The sequence below is a fragment of the Anser brachyrhynchus genome (genome assembly GCF_964034855.1).
Source record: "Anser brachyrhynchus genome assembly, chromosome: 3".
In the NCBI taxonomy this organism is placed as follows: domain Eukaryota; kingdom Metazoa; phylum Chordata; class Aves; order Anseriformes; family Anatidae; genus Anser; species Anser brachyrhynchus.
This window is the reverse complement of record NC_137696.1, coordinates 115,141,253-115,160,693: the sequence shown is the minus strand read 5'-3', so window position 1 is coordinate 115,160,693 and position 19,441 is coordinate 115,141,253. Positions and strand designations below refer to the sequence as shown.

The following is a 19,441-nucleotide window of genomic DNA, read 5'->3' as shown; positions in this document are numbered from 1 at the left end:
GACAGTGTATCTTACACGTAAAGAGCACTTTCCACCTCATATGTTCTTTAAAAAATGCATCTGTACAGGAGGCACACAAGCTAGATGATTCTTAAGAAGAATCCTACAAAGTCAAATGATATAATTTCTTCATCATATTTGCAAATAGGATGAAAATGCTCATAGATTACTTATGTTCTCAAAACTTTCTATATTTGATTCATAAAATTCTGCCTGGAGCACTAGGTGTTTTTTGCAGTTCGTGCAGTTATCCTGAGGGTTTGACACTCTCCTCCATGCTCATGTGGAACCACACTAAATTCAGTTTGATTATATATTAAGCAAGTCACTACCCAGCCTAAGGATGTTTGGGTAAACTAGGCTTTAGTGTCACAGATGGATTTGGGAAATGTACCTGATATTCCAAGACCTGTATAAGACCATGTGTTCTCTTACTTTTGTAGCATCTGACAGTGAGATTCCCAAGGAGGTTTAGAAGGAGGCTCAGGTGGTCATATATATAAAGCTCTATTCTAAAATCAGTAAAATGAATATTGCAAGAACTCTGGAATGCATTAGAAAGCATATTTTCCCACAAGACAAATTAGCTGAAATAAACAGAATTTGTGACATTTAACATAATTGAATGCTACCCAATTTTATGTAGTTCTAGGTCAGATAGACTGTGACCTGATACATTTTTTCTCCCACCCTATCTAGCAATCTTTTTCAAAATTACTGCAAAATATTGGCTTTAGGAAGCCAATCATTAATTATTTATGAGCAGTATTTTACTAAAAGAGTTTAAGCTGCTTGCTAGAGTTATAAACTCCATGAAAGGATGTGTAGAAGCTTTTTTTCCCACCTTTTCAGACAGGGAATGATTCTTTAATTCCTGAGTATATATAAACATTTAGGAGGCAGCAGCATCTTTGGGATAAAGCATTTTCATTAACAATCTGGACGATGGGGTAGAATGCATCCTCAGTAAATTCGCAGATGACACGAACATAGGGGGAGCAACGGACTCACCAGAGGGCCATGCTGCCATCCAGAGGGACCTTGATAGGCTGGAGAGTTAGGCTGACAACAAACTCATGGCGTTCAACAAGGAGAAGTGCAAAGTCCTGCATCTGAGAATGAACAACCCCAGGTACCACGACATGTCAGCTGGAAAAGCCACCTATCTGGAAAGCAGCTTGGCAGAAAAGGACCTGAGGGTTCTGGTGGACACCAAGCTGAAAATGATCCAGCAATGTACCTTTGCTGCTAAGAAGGCTAGAGGTATTCTTGGGGCTACATTAAGCAAAGTAATGTCAGCAGGTCAAGGGAGGTGATCCTTCCCCTCTACTCAGCACTGGTGAGGCTACACGTGGAGTAGTGTGTCTGGTTATGGGCTTCCCAGTACAAGACAGACATGAACATACTGGAGAGAGTCCAATGTAGGGCCATAGAGTAACTGGAGGACTAGAACGTCTGTTGCACGCAGACAGGCTGAGAGAACTGAGGCTGTTTAGCCTGGAGAAGAGGAGACTCAGGAGGGGATCTTACCTATAAATACCTGAAGGGAGAGTGCAAAGAGGATGGAGCCAGGTTCTTTTCAGTGGTGCCCTGTGACAGGACAAGAGGCAATGTACACAAACTGCAGCACAAGAGGTTCTGTCTGACCACCACCAGGAAGCAATTCTGTACTGTGCAAGCTGATGGAGCACTGGCACACGTTGCCCAGAGAGGTTGTGAAGCCTTCTGGGAGATCTTCAAACGCTGTCTGGAGACAGTCCTGGGTGACCTGCTCTTAGTGGTGCTAGTTGAGCATGAGGATTAGACCAGACGGTCTCCTACCACAGCCATTTTGTGATTCTCTGATTTGCCTCAAAAAGCATTGCTTGTCTTAGGTCGGCTGTGTAACCGAAGGCCATTCATGTTTCACTCTGCATGCCTTAGTTTCCCCTGCAGTATCTTGGCATGTGCCTTTTTTATGGAAATCCTAGTGCTCTATGGTTAAGATATTCTACATGGAAGTTATGCTGTTATGTTTGTGAGAGCAGCCCCAGTCTAAGTAGGACAGAATGTGGAAGAGATGGTAGAACCTTGTTCTTCATAGCCAGCAGAGGAAATACTTGATTTTGTATCTGCAGCAGGAGTACAGGGTAGAACAATGGTAATATTCCAAAGGACTGATCTGTCAATAATGATGTTACTAAATCAATAGAAAGAGGACCAGAAGTGTTCAGAGAAGTGGCACATTCTCTTTGTCCATAACGTAATGAATCACATATTGCACTGCTATGTTACACAAGAGCAAACCTGGGATTCTTCTCGCTGGGCTTCAGACCAGTGAGGTAACACAGGCAGAGCAGCATAGGCACAGGGTTGTGCCGAACAATCCTGTGTAATCCGGACTGGAAATCCCTCAGCACAGGGGCAATTAGTGCAGGTCTGCCTGCACTGACAGATGTGGGCAGCCCTCAGCTGCCTGGGACCAGACTTCCACCAGTAAAAATTAAGGACCTAAAATTTCATTTTCATATCCTGTTTTTCCAGGGATTGGCACAAGTTTTTGAGTTGTGTCCGGCTTTTCTTACTTTCACAACTCACCTAGCTCCAAGGACCACAGGCAGCACAGCAGCCTCTTATCACTATATTAAATGTCTAGTCTATTCTATGATGCAAGAAAACAGTCAGAGCATGTTTAGTTAAGGGCTGTCCCAGCATCTCCACTGTTCTCAGACTGTACTTGCCTTACTGCATAAAAAGACAAACTCACCGGTGATAAAAAGGTTTAATTGGGTTTAATTTGGGTATCTAGGCAGATCGATAGTAAATAATTGCTCTAATTACAACACATTGATTTACTGCCTTCTGGGAAACAGTATGGCATTGCAGTAATAACAAAGTTGCTCATGATTGTGTGTATATTTATAGGTGTACGTATATTTATAGGTGTGTGTATATATATATATATGAATGTATATATATATATATGTAAGTGAAATATTCCAGACTGACAACATTGTAGTAGGGGAAAAAAAAATTGGCCCCATATACAGTATAGGATTTTTCCTTTTCTTTGTTCACAAATACATTTTACCATGGGTGATAGTATTTTTGCATCATGAATATTTTATACCAGACTTTAGCCAAAACCATGATATATTCCAGAAATTAACTTAGGGAAATCTGGTTCTCATTATTCTCTGATGTTCATTGATTTATTTGCTTTCTCAAACAAAGAATTTTAGTCCCCAAACTTGGTATCTACTTAGCTTATTCTTAACTCTTCCATGGGGGGAGGGAGGAAGAATAATTTATTTCTTGGGAAAGTGTTGAATCACTCTTTTTTCATGTTATTGGAATAACTTCCTCTATTATTTGCATCAGCATAAATCAAAATATTTTCCATCTATATACGTAGAATTTGGGCTATCTTGTCTACTCTTATATTTGCATTTGAAAGACTTAACAAAAGGAGAAATGTATTCATATGACATATAATTTTATATATTCCTTAGACATCTATGCCCCAGACTGAAATTCACTCTCTTCCCTCCTCCCATGTCAATCCCCACCCAACATTTGAGTAACTCTGAAAGCATCTGGACTCATCAGGCTCACCACATTTGGACCTGGATGTTATCTAGGCACCTGCAGTTCTGCATTGTCTGCATGCCCAGATCTACCCAGGTCTTAATGGGATCCAGAAACTCAGCTGCATGATGCCAAAGTTCCCTAAAGGGTTTAAACCCATAAACATGCCTGAAGCCCAGTTCATGTGTTCTAGCAGGGCAAGGCTTCTCACAAGCTATAATCATTTTTGTTATCTTTCAAAACAGTTTTTGTTTTGTTCTGTTTATTTGATAAGAATGTGGTGTTCACTGGCTTTTACAAAATAGTCAGATTGTTAGTGGATTTACCGAGGAGATTCTTTAACCTGGGTCATGTTCCTTCAGCCCCAGCTCCTTACATCCTATGGATTTGTCTATTGATCACATAATGGTGCGTTATAGTACTTACTACACTGTTTGGAGCTGTAGTGTTGTACCATAAATACAGCAATGTTCCTGGGTTGAATTGGAGACGACTGATTTCCGTGGATTATTTATATGTTTAACATATATGGTAAAAATATACAAAGGAAAAAAAAGGAAAAACAAAGTTTTGGAAGTTAGGTGTTTCCTTGTAAACTCCGTTCCAGTCCCATAGGCATTGTTATAAATGTGATACAACTCAATCTAAATTTAGTAGTATTTATAAAACACAAGTAAACAGCACTGGCTCTATGGGAAGTCTGCGCTCTACCAACACGCACGGACAACCGTCGAACTTTCTAAATATATAGAACATTGCTTTTACATATTCATAAGAAACCCGAGTACGCCTATACATATGTATGATTATCCCCGCTTCCTATTATAATTATCTCGTCCAGACCGCAGGGGCGGTGTCGACCGGCTCCCTCTTCTTCTGGGCATGCTGTGCCCTCCACAAGGTTCCCGAAAGTAACAAAATGTGATTGACACTAACTTATGCGAGGCCGTCTTTTTCCGCGTTTTGTCATTATATATGTGTTACATCCCATATTGAGGACAGGCTCCCTTCTTATACTATTCGCCCCACAGCAGTCCTTTTCCCCTAACTCTTCATTGGTCAAACAGCTTTGCCCGGCAACCAGCAAAACCCCAGCAACTTCCATGCCTTAACAGCGGGAGCACAAGCAACCCGAGACGGCAAGGTCTCCTGAATCACCCTTCTTTGTTCCCTCTAAACTCTTTACATTCCTGATGGCCTCATCGTTAAGAGTCTGATATTATCACCAACCATGGGGCTTGTCGACCCCCATGGCCACACTCCCACATCTCCCCCTTCTTTATTAACATCAGCTATCTTCTTGACACGAATTATTACTCCATGTATCATAGGCATCCTGTTTGTTGTGCAATTGCTCAGGTTCGACAGGAGATAAGAAAACTACTGAATAACACAAATGTGAAGAAAATTATTTTTCCTCCTTTAGTCCAAGAAGAGACTTCGTCTCCAAATTTCTACCAACTTGTCTTTCTCTGCTTAGGAACAGCTTCATCATATTCAACTTCTAGTATTCTTAAAAAAAAAAAAAAAAACAAGCCAAACCAAACCAACCAACCAACCAACCAAAAAACAATACCTATGTGACCATGGGAGGGAGGTGGGAAGAAGCATCTTCCCAACAATGTGATTTAGGAGTTTAAACTGTGAGAAGCAGAGGACTTTTAGACAGTGTCATGAATCAAGAAACAGCTCACTGATTATTACAACTGAAGCAGGAGATAGAGTTGTCATGCAGTGACTTGTTCAACCCTTCTGGTATGGTTCACTGCAATTACTACTACAATGCAGTAAAAGGCTGCCTTTTGAAATGCTGAGCATGCACAGCTTCTAACTTCCGTAAAACCAAACAAGAAAGGAGGCCATAAAGTGGTAGGATCTGGTTTTCTTTAAGTTCTGCAGTCTTGAGCCATTTAAATTCAATATAAAATCTTAAACTAAAAAAAAAAAAAAAGCCCACAAAAAACTTTGAATCAGAATTTTGCAGGACTGTGTCTAACCCAGAGGGTTGGTATTAAGACTCAGAACTTCTTACCTCATGGTCACAATTTTAAATCAAATTAAGAACTACACTGACAGAAACTATCATTCTGTATGCATTCAGTAGCTTGTGTGAAACTAGAGAGCTATGCCAAGCAATGATGCCCATTAATTCAGGTAGTTAACAGCACTTAGCCATGTCAGTGGTGTTTTTCAGCTTACAAACATGACTGCACATTTCATCACTGGACCATTAATGTCTTCCTTTTACACCTTGTCCTGGATAAACAGATCCTTGCTAGAAGAAAGCCCTAAAGTAGGTCCAATTGTGGTCACACATGAACTCCTTTGTCTACAGGTGACTGACAAAGAGCAGCTGAACTGAACTTTGGTCCACCTGTCCCCACATTTGCAGGCAGACCTCTCACACTGCACCTCTCTACTCTTCTGGTCCTTCTTTTTAGTAAATTGCATTATGAGTATCATTAATGCTAAAGAGAAGATTATGTATTTTTAAAGTCATTCTCTCCCAGAGAAAATGTTTCATAAAATTCACCTGAGAATACAGCAAGATGATTCTTTAGACTATTATCTAATTTTAAAATATAACTGTTACATGTTTAGAATGTTTGTTTAATATTTAGAATTTGCAGTTTGTAAACGACACAAAATGAGGAGGAAAGGCTGATAACCCAAAGGCTGAAAGAACTGGGGTGGAGAAGAAGAACACAAGTTCTGTCTGAACATCAGGCAGTACTTCTATGCTGAGCAGGTGACCGAGCCCTGCCACAGGTTGCCCAGAGGCTGTGGAGTCTCCTCCTTGGAGACCTTCAAAAGCCACCTGGACGTGGTCCTGGGCACCCTGCTCTGGGTGTCTCTGCTGGAGCAGGGGATGGACCAGATGTGCCCCAGAGGTGCCTTCCAACCTCAGACATTCTGTGATTCCCTGATTTCATTCGTTCTTCTAATTCATTCTGCTTATATTGGTTTAATATCCATAGGAGTTTTTAAAAGACTTCTAGTGTTAGTATCTGGTCAAAGCATATCTCTGTCCACACTTCTGCTGAAAGTTTTTCACAAATGAGTCATCTAGAAGAGACTTTTGAGATAGTAGACCCAGTGTTTAGCTGTGCCACTGTCTCCTATGTTATGCTACCCCAATGCAGCAGGACTGAACCACAGCTATGGAATCAGTAAGTGAAGGCAGATACATGGGCTTGTCTATAAGAGCAAAACATGGTGACATGCATGCATTTGATGTTGTACTTTATAGATTAGTAAGTGTGCCACTATCTGTAGGTTATCTTTCATGTGAAACATTTGAATTATATTTAGTTTTGCTGAAAATATCCTGAGTGTGCAGCTTCTTTTCTTTTGTTAATTGATGAAAAAGATCATATTTGCAACTTTAGTCAACAAACCCTTGCATGAACCTGAAAAAATGAGTTCTCTAAAACCAGCAGAAACACAGATCCTAAAATAATAATAATAATAATTAATAATAATAATTGTATTGCTGAGCTTCAGACTGAAAGCTACTGGAAACTTGCTATATTTGAAATTTAATTATCCAAAATAATAGAAGGAAAGTGTTAAAAAATTTCCTCCAAATGAGGCTGAAAATTCACTCTATCATGTGCTGCTGAGTGAACAAATTAATAGCAAACTCATTGTTTCCCGTCACGTTAGCTACCTGCTTATTGTTGAAATGGCTTGTGTCACTAATATCTTTTTAAATTCCTGAAAATAAAATTTTACCAGTAACACAAAGAGCCCACAGTATTAGTGTTATACTTGTAGGCTGGCTGCCAAACTTTTAAAAGGCCATTGGACACATAACACAATGAACATGAGGGATTATTAAAAATAAACTCACATCTTGGTACTTAAACATTTTCTCTCTCTTTTCCTTAAGAAGTAATTACTACAGCATATATTTGGGGAAAAATACATAAGCATGGGCAGCAGAACTAGATGATATTTTTATGTGAAAGAATCCATTAAAAATGCTCTTTGGCTGTCTGTTTGTGCCCTTGAGTCTCATGAGTACAGTTGGCAAGAAGAGAAAATCACTTATGGACTCAAAAAATGATATAGTACATTTCCTACCCTTTAAAATCCTTTAATGTGTCCCCAGCATCCCATGTAATTTAGGGAGGAACATCAGAAAGCTTGGATGCTTTTCTAAACCTTATTCAAAGAATTCCAAATACGTTGGGTTGTAAAATTGGATGGAAATTCTGTGAGGAAAGCCTTTCTTTTAGATTTTCATACCTTTTGCATGGAATTAATCTGTATAGATCACTGCAGAAATGAAAGAACATGGAACAATTGCAGAGTCTAATCATATCTTCCCAATTGCAGCAATTTGATGATCTACATTTCAGTTGATTCTGAGGCAGTAGGAGATATTCCTTTTGGAGACAACGGTAAGGCCTGTTGAACAGGCTAAACTAATTTATTTAATTTTGCTGGGATGTACTTTAGGGATTAATAAGGAACAGCAGTTGATGCCTTGCCACATGCTCTTTGGACTGTGATTTCTTTGCTCTTCTTAGCTGTTTCACAGCCTTTCTCAAGCCCAGAAAACAATCATAAATCAAGCTAAATATTTATATAGCTTTTTGGCATTTTTCATGCATGAGTGAAAAAGACTATGGGTAAGCTGATCATAAAAATTCCAAGGAAAAATATTTTGTGGAAATTTGCCGATTTGTCAAAATACAAATGTTTTACAGAGGCTGTTTGATTCTGCTAATGTTTTAGTGGATGTAAAGAGGGTCTATCTTGCTTGCAAATACACTGTGCTGAGAGAATGAACAGATAGTCCAGAATACATCCCACAAACATAGCCATGAAATCCATCAATGGAAATGTTCCAGATTTTTTACTAGTGAAATATAAAGCAGAATTTTGTCTCAGGTTTCTACTTTGAGAGTATTAAAATCTAAAACACATCTGGGAGACTGTTTTAGGCTGGAGTAAATAACTTCATTAACAAGGATAATTATTGAATAAATGTATAGGGCAAGATCACTACCACTTAGCCTAAGTGCCCAGAGTAGGCAACGAGGCTCCAGAAGCTAGTAAAGGAGACTTGTTAATTGTCTCCAAAGATAAGTTTGCAGGCTAAACATGAACAATGGTCAAAGTAGAACAAGGATGCTGAATCTAACCAGTAAGAAAGACTGGATACATTGTGTGTCTGAACTCCTCCTTTTCAATGAAGTATTTGTTTATGGCACAAATCTATTCATCCTGGATCCAAAATACAATGGGGATTCTAATATGCTTAATGTAGTAAAGATAATTTAATTTTAGAGAAAACTTTGAAGCAGAATCTTCTGCTTCCTAATGCCCCAACTATGAGGTTACAGGACAATCTTAGAAGAAAAAAAACTTCCCTCTTTCAGTAGGAGCTATGACAATGTACAGCTAGTGGGCTGGAGGAAACATGGTGTATTTCTTCCATGGCCATGAATGTTTGTGTTCTGCATTCTAAGATACAAAGACCAAGATTATTTTAATAAATTAAGGTGGATTGGGGGGGTTGGCTGTGGGCAATAAAATTTGATCACTTAAGCCCTTAAACTGATAGCATGGATGCTAACAAAGTTTTGGCTTGGGCCCAGTTAGCACTTTCCAAAACAATTCCGAAACATAGTTCAGAATTTATGACATGGCTACCTTGTTCTGCGGAGACCATGGGATTGCACACAGACAGATAAATCCAGTTGGCCTCAAGGCCAGAGAGTTGATCTATTGTTTATGGGTGTCATTATAGACAGGCCAAGGAGCAGAGGAAGTAGTCAAGGTTTGTTTTACTCCTGGTTAACTCTGAAGATGGTTATTCAGGCTTTTTCCTGTCTAACTCTTGTCAGCTAGCTACAGTCTCACAGGCAGGACATTTTCATAGGATATAGGAAAAGTCTGTAACACTACTCTTTCCAACTCTTCACTGTGAGTCTACTAGACCAAGATACCTAGCTAAATGTTATACTGACCAAGAGTAATATTGGAAATCATACCAAAAAAAAATGGTTTTGTCTATGTTTAATTGAAAGCTGAGTGGGTCATGTATGGCACTTGGGTTCTCTTCAGTCCATGGTATCTGCAATGAGTCTGAACAATCAAGATACACAGTGAAAAAAAAAGAAAATAAAATAGAGTAATACCGTATTGTGAGCTACATGGGAGTTTTGTTTAGCATTATAACAGCCAACAGATAGGACCAGAACAGTCTCACAATATCTTCTACTTGTAAAATATAAAATGGGATATGTATGCACTTACACATAAAATCACAGAATGACTGTGGTTGGAGGCCATCTGGTCCAATCCCCTTGCTCAACGAGCACCACCAAGAGCAGGTTGCCCAGGACCATGGGCCTTTGAGGATCTCCCTGGAGGTAGACTCCACAACCTCTCTGGGCAACGTGTGCCAGTGCTCCATCAGCTTCCAGAGTTCAGAATTGCTTCCTGATGGTCAGATGGAACTGCTTGTGCTGCAGTTTGTGTACATTGTCTCTTGTCCTGTCACAGGCACCTCTGAAAAGAACCTGGCTCCATCCTCTTTGCACTCTCCCTTCAGATATTGATATTTATTGACAAGATGTACCCTGAGCCTCCCCTTCTTCACGCTGAAGAGTCCCAGCTCTCACAGCCTTTCCTCGTAGGAGAGATTCCGGTCCCTTCATCTGGGGGAAGGGAAACATCATCTTCATGTTTCTTTGTTGGTCTATTTCCAGTATATCCACGTATCTCTTGTACTGGACTATCTCTTGTACTTAAGTTATTGGAGTGACTTGACTAACCAATTTACAAATTAACAGTAGGTGCTTCCTGATGTGTTTTTTCCTAAGTCTACTGCCTTCATTTCGTATAAAATGGGTAGATGAAAGGAGGTGTCTGAAGTCCTAAAGGAGATCTTCACAAGACTTTAGGCACTTAGAATTCCTTCATGCTTTCACCTTTATCCACTTTCCTTTACTTAGAACAAGTTTAGATGACTTAAACACTTTTGGAATGACTCATTCAGATATGAAAAGGAAGTATCTGACTTAGACTGCCTGAGTTGTATCCATAACTCTTAGCTTTCCAAAGATATCAGCTTAAAATTCAGTAGATCTATTGTTCAGGGGATAAGGATGCTTACAATATCCAAAAGTCAGCAGAGTCCAATATGTCTGAAATTGGCCATAAGTCTATGAAGAAATTAATCAAGACTGCAAAACATAACTCCAAGTAGCTAGCTTAGTTAAATTACATTATGTTTTGAGCTTGTCTTGTAGGTAGCAACAGAGATTGGGGTTGTGACAGTGTGAATATTTACATTTTTAGAATGTTAAATGCTCCTCAGATATTTTGTCTTTCATTCTTGGGCCTTCAAACAGACTTTTATCTCTTTCAATGTTATGTATATTGCTGATATTTTGGCCTTTTATTCCAGAGATGTAATAATATTTATATAGTCATACATACATGTGTACATATGTGTATATTTGTGTAGAGGCACACGCATATATGCATATATATACACATATAATTTTGCAAATAGCTGTTTTCTTCAAGTTTGTTGATAGCTTGAGTTAATGAATGGTTAGCATTTTGGCAAATCCAGACAGAGTTTGAATCCAGTGCTCATAAAACTAAGCAAAATCTTGGAATTTCATCTGAAAATGGATATTTTGTGGCATGTCTCATATTATTGTTACATATGATCCATAAGGTCTGCTGAAAAAATTATACATATATAAAAAACAAAACAAAGCAAAACAAAACAAAAAACACTGGAAAGCAGAATTATTAATGAAAATCAGATTCTATTTAAAGCTGGTGGTTTGGCATTATTGAAAAACTGTGATTTCTGACTACAACAATCTTCACTTACCCATTTCATGACAGTTTCTTTTAATTATATTTACTCAGAAGCAATTCCCATTTTTATTTTCTGACAATTTCTTCTCTCTCTCTCTTTTTTTTTTTTTTCAAGTGGTGATGTAAGACATTGGAATGGGTAGTGGACAGAGTACAATTTCTCTAAGTAGCCTGTGAGCACTTTTGCACTTTTTTATGCTGTGGCATTCATTAAAGGCTTGTTTGAGCAATACCATGTATAAGTAACTTGCTCTCATATGCTCTCTATATTTAGTAAAGAAGCTTGTTTGGAACCCCACTGTGCCCATGTGGTTTCTATATATAATTTTGTTGTATAACAAGAGGAAAAGACAAAGCAACCCATAATATGCCCCGTATTGTACATGACACAAATGAAGATTGTCTCTTCTGCCAATAGTTTACTGTCCAACATCTCTGACTTGATCATTACTTTATTGGATGGACCTCCACCCTCATTTAGAGCTCTAAAATAGCCAATGGACTGCTTCAAATATACTGGTCTCTGCATATGTAATTTATTATAGGGCCACGGCCCAAAAGACATACATAAGAAAGAACACGAAGAAGAGAGGAAGGAATACACACATCTCAGTTGTCATATTCAAAGATAGCTCAAAGGCATGCAATTTCCATTAAAACTCAATTGAATGTCACTAACAGAAGGCCATTCTGCCAGGTCACATACCAAAAGAACATTGTACCTGGAAAAGTTGTTGGTAATGTTCTTCCTATCCTATATGGAACATTTGTGCATTCTGACTAACACAATTTGCAAATAAATAAATTAATAGAAAGGTTAATTTCAACTATTTGATGGCTTCCTATGGATGAGTGGATTATAAATGAGCTTGTAGCTGCATTTTCAAATTATTTACAAATGCAGTTATATCTTATCTTGGATAATGTCAATAATCCTAAGTATTTTAAGCTGTTCTGTACCTCCACTGTGAAGCATAAAATGAACTAAGTAATATGAAAGTGCAAGGTCCTGCATCTGGATCAGGGCAATTCCAAGCACAAATACAGGTTGGGCAGAGAATGGACTGAAAGCAGCCCTGATGAGAAGAACTTGGGGGTGTTGGTGGATGAGAAGCTCAACATGAACCAGCAATGTGTACTTGCAGCCCAGAAAGCCAACCATACCCTGAGCTTCATGAAAAGAAGGGTGGCCAGCAGGTCAAGGGAGGTAATTCTCCCTCTCAGCTCTGCTCTCATGAGACCTCATGTGGAGTACTGTGTTCAGCTCACAAGAAGGACACGGACTTATTAGAGTGAGTCTAGAGGAGGGCCATGAAATGATCAAGGGGCTGGAGCACCTCTCCTATGAAGACAGGCTGAGGGAGTTGGGGTTGTTCAGCATGGAGAAGAAAAGACTCTGGGGAGACCTTACAGCAGCCTTCTAATACCTAAAGTGGGCATACAGGAAAGCTGCGGCGGGACTCTTTGTCAGAGGAGGTAATGATAGGACAAGGAGTAATGGCTTTAGATTAAAAGAGGGTAGGTTTAGATTAGATCTAAGGAAGAAATTATTTACTCTGAGGATGGTGAGGCAGAGGAACAGGTTGCCCAGAGAAGCTGTGGATGCACCGTCCCTGGAAGTGTTTAAGGCCAGGTCGAATGGGGCTTTGAGCAACCTGTTCTGGTGGGAGGTGTCCCTGCACTTGTCAGGGGGGTTGGAATTAGATGATCTCTAAGGTCCCTTTCAAACCAAGACATTCTATGATTATGAGACTATGATTTTATGATTAATCTGCCTGAACCATAATCAGATCTTATGGGTATTATGGGTATTTTTATTTTTTATTTTTATTTTTTTTCTGGGTTCTTCTCGAGCTGATAGAAGCTGTTACTATAGTAAGGATAGCCAACTCAATGTGAGGTTTTATCTTTCATGCATCTAATACAATCCTTGAAATTAAAAATAAATAAATAAATAAATAAATAAATAGTAAGGTGGAGGGGACAAGATGGAAAGAAGGGTAAAATGCGATACTTCTATGCAAGGGAAGTGTTGTTTTCTCCAGCTTGCAGTAACTTCAAATCAAGACTGGATACTCAAGTCAAAAACCAAAATGCAAGGCTTTTAATGTACAAAATGTAGTTGCTTTTGCTCGAGAACCATGTGCAGTTTCAGGTACCACAGTAAAAGAAAGATATCAAACTGTTAGAGAGCGTCCAAAGGAGGGCTACAGAGATGGTGAAGGGTCTGGAGGGCAAGGCATGTGAGGAGCAGCTGAAGTCACTTGGATTGTTAAGCTGAGAGAAGAGAAGGCTATAGGGAGGCCTCATGGCAGCCTGCAGCCTCCTCACGAGGGATGGGGAGGAGCAGGTGCTGAGCTCTGCTCTCTGGGGACAGCAACAGGACCCGAGGGAACAGCATGGAGCTGGAACAGGGGAGGGTCAGGCTGGGTGTTTGGAAATGGTTCTTCACCGAGAGGGTGTAGTGGGTTTACATAGAAAGGTTTGGGTAGCAGGGGGCTGAAGGGGTGGCTTCTGTGTGAAGAATCCGGAAGCTGTCCCATGTTAGATAAGGGCCAGTTTCAGCCTGCTTCAAAGGGACCCACCACTGCCCAGAGCTGAGCAATTAAGAGATGTTGTTTGCACCTCTGTGAGAGTAGATTTAAGGGGAGGAAAATGCTGCACAACAGCAGCTGGAAGAGCAAGGAGTGAGAAACAGCCCTGCAGCCCCCAAGCTCAGTGCAGCAGGAGGTGCTCCAGGCACGGAGCAGCAGTTCCCCTGCGGCCTGTGGAGAGGCCCCTGGTGGAGCAGGCTGTCCCCCTGCAGCCCATGGGTCCCACACGGAGCAGATCTCCACGCTGCAGCCTGTGGAGGAGCCCCCGGTGGAGCAGGTGGATGTGGCCTGGAGGAGGCTGTGGCCCATGGAGAGCCCCCGCAGGAGCAGGCCCCGGGCCGCAGCTGCAGCCCGTGGAGAGGAGCCCACGCAGGAGCAGGAGGTCTGGGGGGAGCTGCCGCCCGTGGGGGACCCGTGCTGGAGCAGTTTGCTCCTGGGGGATGGACCCCGTGGTACGGAGCCCTGTGGGAGCAGTTCTTGAAGAGCTGCTGCCTGTGGGCAGCCCCCACAGGATCAATTCGGAAAGGACGGCATCCCGTGGGAGGGACCCCACGTGGAGCAGGGGCAGAGAGTGACTGTGAAGGAGCAGCAGAGACAAAGCATCAAGGAATGACTGCTATCCCCATTCCCCATTCCCCTGTGCCGCTCGGGGCGAGGAGGTGGAAAAGGGTGGATGGGGGGGAAGGTGGTTTTTAGTTTGTTTTTCTGTTTCTCACAGCTCTAGCTTGTTAGTAATAGGCAATAAATTTTATTAATTTCCTTACTCTGAGTCTGTTTTGCCTGTGAGAATAATTGTTGAGTGATCTCCCCATCCTTATCTCAGCCCTTGAGCCCTTTCCATCTTATTTTTGCCCCTCTGTCCCTTTGAAGAGGGACAGAGGGGACCTCCCTTTGAAGAGGGACAGTGAGAGAGTGATTGTGGTGGAGCTCATCTGCCCAGCTGGGTTAAACCACCATAGACAGTGGTTGGGCACTGTAACAGGCTTCCCAGGGCAGTGGTCACAGCACTGAGTCTGCCCGAGTTCAAGAAGCGTTTGGACAACTCTCTCAGACATAGGGTCTCTCAGACATAGGGTCTGATTTTTTGTGTGGTCCTCTGGAGACCCAGGAGTTGGACTTGATGATCCTTGTGGGTCCCTTCCAACTCGAATATTCTATGACTTTATGATTCTGTATTTTATGGAAGTTCAGGCTAGATAATAAGAGAGTCCTTTCTGTCCCTAAACCCTTTGAATCAGCAAGTCTGCTATATTGCTGATAGAAAGAATTAATCCTCCTTTATTCAAGGATGATTTTCTGTTGGTAGTGCACATTGGTACAGCTGGTAATTCCTTTCTAAATCCCAAGATTTGGTCCTAATTACCTCCTTTTCTGTAATATAGCTGAAGGAAAAAGTAAGTAACCAATACCCAAAATAGCTAGTTCATTAGAAATATTATTCTCAGGAAAAAAAATAAATATAGGATTAGGTTCATAAAATTAAAATATAAACGTTGATATTAAAATTCTCTTTTAAAGAAGATTTTAGTATTGCAACAGGTTTTCCCTTCTTCTGACTGTCCTGCTTGTTTTCATGCAATAATAAGATCCACTGATTGGGGAAAGTGGAAAATAAAACCTAACTCAAGCCCTAATCATTGCACCATCTTTCCCAGCTTTGTTGGATTACATTTTAAAGTGCTGGCATATAGAAATACTACAAGTGACTTGCCTGTGATAACACAGCAAGTAACAGAAAAATCATATAAAGTCTCTGGTCTAACAAGAATTACATTTAGAGATTTTTTTCCTTAGGGGTTGGGGTGCAGCTCATGGCATATTTCTGTTCGTCAGGTAGTTTGCTCAGCAGTCAGAGTGATACATCCTTAGAAGTATGAAGTACATTTGCTCTGCTGTGCAAACATGGATATGCATTAAAAAAAAAAAAAGAATAAAATAAAATTTTTAAAAAAATACACATCATTTAGTGGTTGGAAGTTATTTCCAGTTTGCAACCACTGGAAGGGTTGCCTGGAGAAAACTTTTCCCTCTGTTATTACAGAATAATAGTTTGTGGATGTTGAAAAGCAAACACAACTTGTGGTTTTCTTTCAAGTTACACTGCAGGGCTATCTCCCGCTTAGTATTTTTGCGTCATGTTGTTTGGGAAAGGTCACGTTTTTACTTTCAAGACACCATTCATATTTAGTTCCCTCTTCTAATCTGCAAATAGTTACCCAAGAGTTGCAGGCAGGAAGCCAATTAATTGGTTACAAAAGCTGCTCCCAGTGGCATTTTGTTAATCATCGAGATTTTTATTGTGTTAAATAAATTCAGGTAACTTCCATCATTTGAATTTCTTGCCTTAAATGAAAACTGAAAAAACAGCAATGGTACATGCAGGGATATGGCAGTCACTGGGGTCTCCAATTTGAGGCCAAAAGTTCTGATTTATGTGGTAATGAGTGAAACAGTCACCTAGAACTTGTTGTCACTATGGTGGGCTTTCTAAAGTAGCTCAGATTATCTTCAGTTACAGCAGTCTGGAGTATATACTTTAGCTAGGGCCAAACGTGATGCAAATTTTACAAGCAGCATGTTGCTTTTAGTATTTACTGGAAATATTACACACCAATGAAAACAAGATTCTCTTTGATGTAAAGGTTGTGGAGTTAATTATGATTAAATCATCAGGTACTATGTGTGGCAAGGAGACTATTGAGTTTTTACACTAGTGTGATGCCATGAGTTAGTCCATTAGACTATATTTTTGTTAGTCTAGCTCCCACACAAAAGTCATGGAAATGGGTCTGTCAGTCCCCACTTCTAGTTGTTTTTGCTGATGTACAATGTTTTCTTACACTCCCTTTATCCTTTACTATACTGTTCTTTCTCTGCTGCTCCTAAAAATGAGATGATTTTTTCCACTGAGGAGCTGAGGACTGTTGCTGACAATGTGAGATCACTGTATAAAGAATGGGAATTATATTCTCATGTATCCAAACCTCTTATGAAATAAAGAAAACAAAATCTTGTTTATTCTAATCAATGTTACCAGTTGCTCACAATCCTTCCTTCCTTCCTTCCTTCCTTCCTTCCTTCCTTCCTGTCAGTACAAACAATCAGGTAGCACAGAAGAGCTCCATGAGGGATTAAATCAGACCTTGAACCCTGTAAACATAACAAAGGCTGACCATGCTACAGGTTCGTTCCACATAAATAATCACGGCAGTCCTAAACTGGTCCTTGAGAGCTTAGTACTGAAACAAGCAGAGGGTTGCTTGGTTCAGTGAGCTATTAGAGACTCCAGACTGATTTCCAGAATAATGGGGCAATGAGTCTGTCCGCTTTGCCCTGAAAGACACAAGCAAACTCTGCCACAAGCCTGTATCCCACTCAGTTTAACAATTTTGATTGTAACTAAATTTGGTCAAAACTGCAAATCACACCCACCCATAAAACAGTTTATTTTTTCTGTGTAGAAAAATTCTGATCATTATTCCACATACTTTCACTTCGAGCTGCATTTGAGGAGTGTCAAAATTTGCGTGGTTCTATTAGACAAATCAACATCTAACAAAAAGCATAAGAATAAAACTTATAGCAGACTGACTGATGGATCTCAAGATGGATCTTAACTTTAAGCTCATTTCACCCAGAACAGGAATATCTAAGTGAGCTAAAATATCATACATGCAAGCATCAATTTTGGTATCTATTTTAGCAAAGAAAAGAGAAGAAAAACCACAAGTAAAACTGATGTTTTATTTTGATGTTTTCTAAAATAAAATATTTGGTATTTTAATTTAAAATCACACTTCATTTTAAAATAATGTCATTAAACTCTCAAGAACAACAAGACATATTTTTAAACAGTTTGGTTCTTATAAAAAAAAATATTTTTTTGGTGGTGGGGAGACTTTTTTTTTTTTTAACAGACACCAACAAATCAGCATGTTGTCCCTATCTCTAGGGCAAAGAATTCATTCCACAAATGACAACTTCATGGAATCTCTGTGTGACACCTTGGTTAGCTGTGCAAGCCAGCTATTTGAGAGACCTCCCAGGTACAAAATATCATGAGAGTGGTCAGTGTAAAACTCCTACTCCATTACTGGAAAGAGCTCTTTACCTTCTCAGCTGCAGATGACTGAACTCTGCACCCTTCCAGAAGTAAAGCGTAACTGCATACCGGTCTATATCAGCAAGAGCATGGCTAATAGATCAAAGGAAATAATTATTTCCTTTGTTTCTACATTCATGAGGCTACAGCTGGAACACAGTGTCCAGTTTGGGTCCTCCAAACAAAAAAAAAGGCATTGGCAAATTGGAGCAAGCTCAGTGGAGAACTTACAGGATTGTAAGGGGTCTGCAGCACGTGACATGAAGAAAAGCTGAGGGAGTTGGGTTTGCTTAATCTGGAGAAGGGAAGACTTAAGAGGAATCTAAGTGCTCTCTCCAAACATTGGGCAGATGTGGAGAAGATAGATGCTTTTGACAGGTTGACACTGAAAGAAAAACTGGCAACATACGCAAAATTGCAAAAAATTAGATTTTGGCTTAACAGAAAAAAAGAATCACAGCTATGACAATTACATGTGCAATAGATTTCATAAAGATGCCATGGAATCTCCATCCTTGGAGTTACCCAGAACCTGAGATGACAAGACCCTAATCTTAAAGGCAACCTGAGTTAATTTGTAATCTAGCCTTGCTTGCTTGGGTTCAGTTTCCCAAAGTTCTTTCCAACCTACATTATTTAACATTCTTATAGTTCAAGAGATGTCTTTTATTTTCAGAGAGGTATGCTTTAAAGTATTATGCTTTTCTGTTTCATGTTTCAACTTCAAAGTGATGGTTTGTATACAGCTTATTGATCACTCCTCTATGAAGTTGATTGAACATATGATGTTGTGGAATATTCTGGAGGGTGTTCCCAATAAAATTTATTTTCTTTTAAAGTGTTCTCTGAGACGTGGAAGAATGGAAAAGACATGACAAGAGACCTGGATCGTTACTAATAAGACACTGTTCAAGATAGCCGGTATTCATCACCCAACAGGCCTTCAAGGGTGAGGATTCAGAAAGAATACAAAATTATTCCAGGATTTTATGTATGTCTGAGTTTCAAGAGGATCTAGATGGGAGTTGGAAACTAGCCTTTTTTTTTTTTTTTCTGGAATGAATGTCTCGACCAGTCTTTAGATGAAATAAATAAAAACTGACTGATAACTTATGGAAGATCTGAAAAGACAAAGACCCTCCAAGTCCTTAAACAAGAAGAGTGAATGCATGACAAAATATCAGAGGTCAAAAAACAGCCTTTGAATAGAAATTCTCAGGGAATTTTAGGATGTTTATAGATTAGACTTCCTCAAAACAGAGGTGCTATCTCACGAGTACCTGGAATTGTCTGAGTATAAACAAACAGTCAATTTGAAAATAGT

The 19,441-nt window shown here is 39.9% G+C and overlaps 1 long non-coding RNA gene across 7 annotated transcripts in view; it reads right to left on the bottom strand.

Moving 5' to 3' along the window:
* The window catches only part of LOC308193107, a 48,251-nt gene extending 30,389 nt beyond the window's left edge, over positions 1-17,862 (bottom strand). For 2 of the 7 annotated variants that reach the window (XR_013949381.1, XR_013949382.1), the window contains exon 1: positions 1,012-17,862. This is a non-coding gene — a long non-coding RNA (uncharacterized lncRNA). The remainder of the gene's footprint in view (positions 1-1,011) is intronic. The other 5 variants (XR_013949383.1, XR_013949384.1, XR_013949385.1 and 2 more) reach the window with 5 other exon arrangements.
* Between the last annotated feature and the right edge of the window lie 1,579 nt (positions 17,863-19,441).